Here is an 8,020-nt window from a genome sequence, read left to right on the forward strand (position 1 = left end):
GGAAGAAAAGACCATGAGGTATGAGGCTGCCAGCATACATACAGGTGACAAGTGGACGAACAGCCTAGTGTTCTCCTCTGTTACCGCTGTTTTCTGCCTGTTGCTTTTTCTTCCCCACGTTATTTTGGTTCAGCTCAAGGGACTGAGCTGGCAGTAAGTCTAAGGACTTAGGCCTGTGTGTGGCTAATTCCACAGAGCCTCATGGGGAAAGTTTTAGCTGGCATGCAGCAAGGTGGGGCCCAGTAAAAACGCTATTCCAGGAATGGAGGAATACTTTACTGTAATGGAATATGCTGATAAATGCTGGGTTCATAGTTTGAATCTGTATTTCTTTTAAAAGAAAGCAAGTTTTTTAAGCTTCTTTTTTAAAAAAATAAGAGGATGTGATTGTGCTTTTGAGCTCTGCTGCTCGGGGGAGATCTATGGAAGTTAGTGGCAAAGACGCTCTTTCAGAGGGCTTGGCTGTTTCTCTAATTGCCTCTGGGCCAAAGGCAGAACTCTGGGAGGTACTGGGTAGTCACAGGTGTCAGGGCTACTTCTGCACTTAGATGATATTGCTGATACCCTCAGGTCTCTCTTTCCCTGCACACTGACCATGCAGATACAGTCCTGCCCTCTGCTGATTCCCTAGAGCTCTAAGTGGGCTAGAAACAGCAGGTGCAAAGCCATTCAACTGGTTTACGCTCACAAATGGACACCCAGCTTAGCTGATTAAAAATCTCACCCTTCTCAAGGAATATCTTAAAATTGTTTGAGTTCAGACACTTTCAAGGAATTTTGCATGGCAAACAGGAAAGTGTACTAATGCTCGGGCCTCTGCTAGAATAATTGTGTTATTATGGACAATAACAAAGCTTGACATGACTAATGTGCCTGTACGGGATGTGGGTAGTAACTAATTAACAGCAGCACTTTGAGAACCAAGCCTACCGCCACTGAAATCAGTGGGCAAATCCCTGTAAATCCAAACATGTTTCACTTCATATGGAGATGTTCACCGCAACTTTACTAATTCAACTGGTTTGCCTGTCCTAGCACCTGTGTAAGACTCCATGGTCAAATATGTACAGGGTTTTTTCTGCCTTAGGAAGTTGTCTCATTCTTAGAAGAACTATGAATGTAGTTAGGACACAATGAGTGACCCAGTTGATGGAGCCAATCTGACCCAGTTTACTAATTTGGGATGTTCCATATGGGATGTGTACACCAATGACACAATCAGGAACGTCAGAAGTCTCCGCACTCCCCAGCCCCTCAGCCACCTCCCCTGCCCACAGTCACTGTCAGTGGCTGTTGGGGGAAGGTGAGAACTAAACAGCCCAACACTGGAGCTCTAAGCAGCCCTGAGCACTGGATCTGGCCTTTGGCAGCACCTCACAGCTTTCCTTACACTGCTAGAGAGCAGTGGCTCCTGCTGCTCCATTCCCTGTGAGCCAGATGAGCCCTCAAAGCTCACACTGAGCCCTCTGTCATCACACAGCTCCAGTGGCATGCGTGGGCCTTTAACATTCCACAATTATCCTCCAAGGAGTGTTTTTAGTCACTTCAATTGTCCAGATCATTTATTCTGTATTAACTTTCCCTGCCTTTTCTTGTTTTGACCAAAAATCCTCTTTTCAACTTGTTGCTACTGAGTTCACCACCATATTAATCCCTGCCCTTCTCTCACAGCTGAAGAACCACAGCATCTTTTATTATTTTAGACAATGCTGGAAAGAAGCAATAAAAAGAACTATGAACCTTCAAGTGCATCATGCTAAAATGCACACAAGAAAATAAAACCAGCCTGTGTTTAAATGCAACCATTGACACAATTAGTGTAACATAATCCTCAATGTGGATTACTGGAGCATTCAAAATGATTTATACCTGCACGGATTTTTCCAGCAGGAAATCTGCTATTCCCATGTTTGTTTCAGGCTTTCTCCTCTCCCTCCTTTTTGTGCAGAGTGTATAAACAAGTCTGTCGGTGGTATGTTACTGCAATATATGTTTTACTGGCAATAAAGCATTTCAGAATTTCTGTACCTCAGTGGTGAGGCCACACCTTCATAAGTTGATTACACCTGCATTCTAACACAAGCTACAGATGTCCAAGTTCAGAAAAAAATAGATTGTGGATAAATAACTATGAATCAAAAAAGATTTTTTCCCAAAGGATCTCCACTTACCCAGTTCTGTACAATAATAGCATCCAATATCATTCCATGTGAAGTCTGATGTATGCAGGATTTTGTAACATATCACTCTGAAATTGTTCATTAAAATGCCTTTCTGTTTCAGCCTATTTTGGATAAACAAACCCCCTCTTTAAAATGCAACAAGCACCACAGTGCACCTCAGCACCACACCCACACAAAACCAAACAAGTCACGTCCTGCACATTGCTCACTGACAGCCAGAGCCCACCCCGTGCTCCCCAGGCGTACTTTTATACTAAAATCACAAACAAATTATACTATATATTTCATGCATGTCTGCACCTATCTGAGGTTCAGTAAGGCGAAGGGCCACGTCCTGCACTTGAGTCGCAGCAACCCCATGCAGCACTACAGGCTGGGAGAGGAGTGGCTCAAGAGCTGTTTGCTGGAAAGAGACTTGGGGATGCTGGTTGACAGTGGCTGAACATGAGTCAGCAGTGCATCCAGGTGACCAAGGAGGCCATTGGCACCTTGGCCTGTATCAATAATAGTGTGGCCAGCAGGAGCGGGCAGTGATCATCGATCATTCCCCTGTACTCAGCACTGGTAAGGTTGCATGTCGAGTGTTGTGTTTGGTTCAGGGCCCCTCATTTTACAAAGGACATTGAGGTGCTGGAGCATGTCCAGCCATGGGCAACAAGGCTCATGAAAGGTTTAGGAACATCTGTTATGGAGAGCAGCTGAGAGAGCTGGGGTTGTTTAATCTCCAGGAGGCTCAGGGGGAACCTACAACTCCCCGAAAGGAGGTTGTGGTAAAGTGGGGGCCAGTCTCTTCCACTATGCCTGCAGTGAGATGACCAAAGGAAATGGCCTTAAGCTGAGACAGGGGAGATTCAGATTAGGTATTAGAAAAAAAATTGTCACTGTAAGGGTGGGCAGGCATTGGAATAGGCTACCCAGGGATGTGGTGGAGTCACCATCCCTGGAGGTGTTCAAGAGCTGTCTGGATCTCGTGCTGTGTGATACGGATTAGTGGTTTACTGGTTACAGAGGTGGTGCTGGGTGGCCTTCATGATCACAAAGGTCTCTTCCAACTTTGATTCTACGACTCCATGCCCCAAAGAGGGCCTGGGGATAACACCACCGATGATACCGGGGGAGCGGGCGGGGGAGCGGGCGCGGCGGCGCCCGCGCAGGCCGCGCCGCCGGGAGCGCGCACGGCCCCGCGGCACCCTGGGACTCGTAGGCCGCGGCGGGGACGCGCCCGGCGGGGGCTGCAGGGGGGACTACGAGTCCCAGGTGCGCCCGCGGCCGCGGGGCGGGAGGAGGTGGAGGCCGGTGCCCGCCCGCACCCCTGGGCTCCTCACCTTGGAGCCGAGCGGCAGCTGGAGGAGCCGGGCTGGAGGGACGCGGCGCCGGGAGGTGAGCGGAGCGCGGCGTGCGGGGACGGTGGTGGAGGGGTCCCTCCTGAGGGGATCCCACTCCCCCTGAGCGAGTCTCACTCCCCCGTGAGCGGATCCGCCTCCCCCTCAGCGGATCCGTCTGCCCCTCAGCGGGTCTCTGCTGAGGGACCGTGAGGAGCGTCGGGCTGTCCCAGTGCCTGTGGCTCCAGCTCGGTCACCTCGGGGCGGGGGTGGCCTGGGGGTCTTGTCCCCACTCCTTTCGCTCCCTCACCCCAGCCGGCCCCGGGAGCCGCCGGAGCCCCGCGGGTGGCGGGAGCGGTGTCAAAGGCGCCGGGAGCGGTGTCAGAGGTGGCGGGAGCGGTGTTAGGGGCGCCGGGAGCGGTGTCAGAGGCGGCGGGAGCGGTGTCAGAGGCGCCGGGGCAGCCCGGGCCGATCCGCGCCCCCTCAGCGCGGGGGCTCCCGGGCAGCGCCCGCGCCGCTGTAACTGTAGAACACGCGGAGCACCAAAGAGGAAACCAGGGGGAGGTTGAGATATCAGTCATTTCCTCGTGGGGTGGCCGCGACCCTCCGGCTTCGCGCTGCAGGCTGTCGCTTTGGGTCTTGTAACAACAAGAAATAACTGCTTTGCACTTTATTGCACCAGCTTCAACCCAAAGATCTTCAAAACCTTTCCCAAACCTCGATTGAACTATTCCCTCCGTCACACTCCCCCCACCCCCGGCCCGCCTCCTGCGCCTCCAGTTTTCAGTCGCAGAACAAGATTTTGCCTTTCCCTTTGTCAGTGTTTTTCAAGTTCTGGTTCGCGAACTGTGGGAACATTTTGAACTCCTTACAAGGGATCAGTGAAGGCAACTAGGAAAAGCCAGCCAGAAAAGTAAGTAGGCTTAAAATTTGCTGTGTTCATGCCCATGCTGCTATTGCAAATTGTCTGAACATTGAAATATGGTTGAAAGCTGTTCTCAGGATGCGTTGAAATTTCAGATAAGCCAGGCAGCTGCAAGCATTTAGAGGTAGTCCAGTAGTAAGGAAAAGGAAAAAACATTAGATTACTGCAATTATTTCTGCTGTTGATTCAGCAGAATATACATTCATGATTTTTCACATCTATTTCAGTAACACAATTGTACAGCACTGGATGTGGATGACTGACAGCAAGGGTGTGGGCACTGGAATTTTTTTGCCTGAAGGTTTCACAAAGAAAGACTAAAATCTGCAAACAGACATTTAAAATGTCTTTTACTAAATGTGCAGTAAAAGGTATTTTGGGTTAACAGGTGTCTTGATTTATATTACAGAATTTTCATAAGTAAGATGCTGCTTTACTAACCACTGTAGAAATAGAAAAACTAAGGTAATTACTGTACAGTTTCAGAAGCAAGCACATGCAGGTGACTTGCACTGAATTAACCCTGTGGGGATCAGCTCTTACCTTCCTCAAGGGGTAGTAATCACACTTCAAAATACTTGGTTTATGGCAGTGCTAAGCCTTCCTAAGAACCAATAGACATTCCAGTTCTGCATTCAGCAGTATTTCCGAAGTGAAGTATTTTATCAGTTATCTTGCACTGTATTGTGAAACATCTCTGAAATAGGATGTGGAAAAGGTATAGGGAGAGATGGAGTTTCACGCATGCAAAGCTGCCGTTGGTAGCTGATAAAGCATATTCATTTGCAATAGCATTTACCTCCTTCTACAGGCTTGAGGATATTTAATTCAGCAGTCTCGTGCTGAAAGCTTCATGACATTTAAAAGTATATTTGTGGGGGGAGTTGGGACAATATTGGGTTATATCTGGAATTAGATTTCACTGAAGGAAAGCTCTTAGTCCAGTAGAAAAAAACCCTGCTGCTACTTCCACGCCTGGATTCTGATCACTAAACTGTATTTTCTCTGTTTGAGTAATCTGTATGGGGCTGATATGGCTTTTGATTTATACTGTAGAAACTCTGGGCAGGGTAACAGTTTTTTTAAAGGCTGATATAATTAAAAAAAGTGAAGATGACTGAACATGAACCAGGTGAGAGGCCTAGAAAATGGTGACATTTTTAGCCTCTGCCACAAACTGAGCCCTGTTTTCTAAGCTGAGTGCTTACTGAAATGCTCTATTGGGTTCAGCCATCAGCTCTTAAAACTTGAAGCACTAAACAGCCACTGAGTCTTGCCTTTTGTTTGTAATTTCTAGTCCATTACTGTAGTTCGAATCAGTTTTTCATAGGTATAGTAGTTTGTCCACCAGAATACGATGCTTTTAGAACTTAAATATTCCAAAACCACATGGATAGTTGGTTATTATTTAATGTGATGCTAAAATCATGCAGTACTGAGGCACAGGTCTAGCACATGGCTGCAGTACAGTTGTTCTTTTGCTATCAACTTGATAAACAACTGAACATGTGTTTATTGGCTCTATTATTGTAGTATAGGCAGACCATTATTGTCTTAAACTACTATGTATTTGGGCTGTAACTGTAGCCTGTGTAAATGTGACCAAGGCTCCTGTGCAGCCAGTGAATTGCCCAGAGAAGCACAGAGTCCTTTGAGTTCTGCTGCCTCTCTCAGTCTGTATCTGATGAACTGCTGACTGCTATTTTTTTTCTATTTTATCACTGATATAATTTTTCCATAAGAACTCATTTTCTGAGTGATGTGTTTTTCTGTCTGGATCATTTGGTAGATTTGCAGCTTTTAGCAGAAGACGGCCGTGCTGAAGCTAAAACCCTCGAGTTCTAATTAGCCTATTGAGTTCCCAGTTAAATTTAATGAATTAAACACCTGCCTTATTCTGATGAGTTTCTTTCCTTAGATCTGTCAGCCAGCAGAATGTTGTCCTGCTAGATCCTATCTCCAGATAGTCCTTGATTGTTTTTCTAATATGGCTACAAGATGTGCCATTGCTGTTATTTTATAACTAGTTATCTGTAGCTTTTTGCTGCTCAGGAGTATAAGCAGCAGTGAAGTGCAGATCTTGTAGTTATTTTCCATGTGCCCAGGTAATGAGAAAGCTATAGACAAAGAGACAATATCAGGTATTTCCATGGATCTGAAGATATGGCTGTAAGTTTGTGCAGGCAGTTGAATGAGTTTTGTAGTCAGTTGCCTTTATAGGATTTAGATTTTATTTATGGTTGTAAGAGTACACATGAATCACTGGCCTATGCAGAAGCTTGGAGTACTGTTCTCAAAGACTTGCATTAACTATATCTATTATTTTGTGGAAGACCTCCCATGTGACAAACAATAGTGTGATTGCCTTCTTGGAAGTTTTTTTACAGTGAATCTGTATTTTTACCGCCTGGGTGGAATCTTTTTCTCTAGCCTTCACTTAAAACTTCCCAGTTTTACACAAGTGGTGGACTGAGTTTTACTGCTCTGCTTTGGCTGTTGCATACCATTTTGTATGTCCAGTGTTGTTTGTGTTCTTGTGTTGCTGAGAGTTACTGGGGTTTTTTTTAGCTAATTAATAGATTATAATCTATTAATTGAAAACCTGAGATTCTGACACATAGACTGGGCTAGAGCTAAGGTCAAATTACACATTTTCATTTATTTTATGGAAATCAGGTTCTGAGGCAGGGCTGGTACTTTTGAGAACTCCTCAAAAATACTCTCATAACTAACCTCTCATCCGAGGTCAGGATGGGGCTTTGTGCAACCTGGTCTAGTGGAAGATCTCCTTGCCCATGGCAGAGGGATTAGAACTGGATAATCTTTAAGGTCCCTTCCAAATCAAGTCATTCTATGATTCTAAAGCACAGACAGAATTTTTCAATGCAAATAAAAGACTGCGGTGTTTGTTTAAAATGTCCTTGGAGTTCAGTCTAGTAGGGCCAGATCAATTAAGCTCAATTAAGGATTGAGCTGAGTAGGCATTAACAAAATTTTGATTTGAGACACCTGCTTTTCACGGAGCAGAATTCAAAACTCCATATACCATCAAGGAGAAAACTTGGGCTGCTACTCAGAGGTGCCCACTGGAGCTGCCTATTCCTGTTCTCACAGAGCTCTGCTAGCCTCAGGCGTATCTGAAGAGTTACATCGGCAGCAAAGCTACAGATCTTTCATCGATGCACGCATCTGTAGTATCTTCTCTGAATACAGAAGTTTTGCTACTGCTGTTGTAACTTCATGGCATAACATCATTCAAGTGCTTTCACAGAGGAAGCTAGACCTGAGTTAATTTACCACTTTAGCATGTTGGCATCTAACTAGGCATCTCCTGCTTTACCAGGATCCTGCCATAGCTTTGTAGTTTTGACATAACATTGTTTTCTAAACCTTCCCCATTTCTTTCAGGTTTACTATTTCTTTACCTTCTGTCTCTGGTCCATTGCATTTTTCATTTTGAAATTTTGCACTATACTTTTTTTCTTGTTTTCAGTTCTGTATTATATGTGTCTGGATTTGTTTCTCTGCCAGTTTCACATTTAAAAAAACCTTAAGACCTTTTTTTTAAATGTGAAACTGGCAGAGAAACA

At 45.6% G+C, this 8,020-nt stretch overlaps 1 protein-coding gene across 8 annotated transcripts in view; it reads left to right on the top strand.

The window, feature by feature from the left end:
* Window positions 1–3,455: 3,455 nt before the first annotated feature.
* The window catches only part of SLC26A5 (solute carrier family 26 member 5), a 32,543-nt gene continuing 27,978 nt past the window's right edge, over window positions 3,456–8,020 (top strand). For 6 of the 8 annotated variants that reach the window (XR_001874171.1, XM_017811393.1, XM_017811399.1 and 3 more), the window contains exons 1-2: window positions 3,456–3,563; window positions 4,327–4,418. The gene's annotated coding sequence lies outside the window, so the exon portion shown is untranslated. The remainder of the gene's footprint in view (window positions 3,564–4,326; window positions 4,419–8,020) is intronic. The other 2 variants (XM_017811394.1, XM_017811398.1) reach the window with 2 other exon arrangements.

This window comes from Lepidothrix coronata, unplaced genomic scaffold (genome assembly GCF_001604755.1).
Source record: "Lepidothrix coronata isolate B3197 unplaced genomic scaffold, Lepidothrix_coronata-1.0 Scaffold32, whole genome shotgun sequence".
NCBI classification, from domain to species: Eukaryota; Metazoa; Chordata; class Aves; order Passeriformes; family Pipridae; genus Lepidothrix; species Lepidothrix coronata.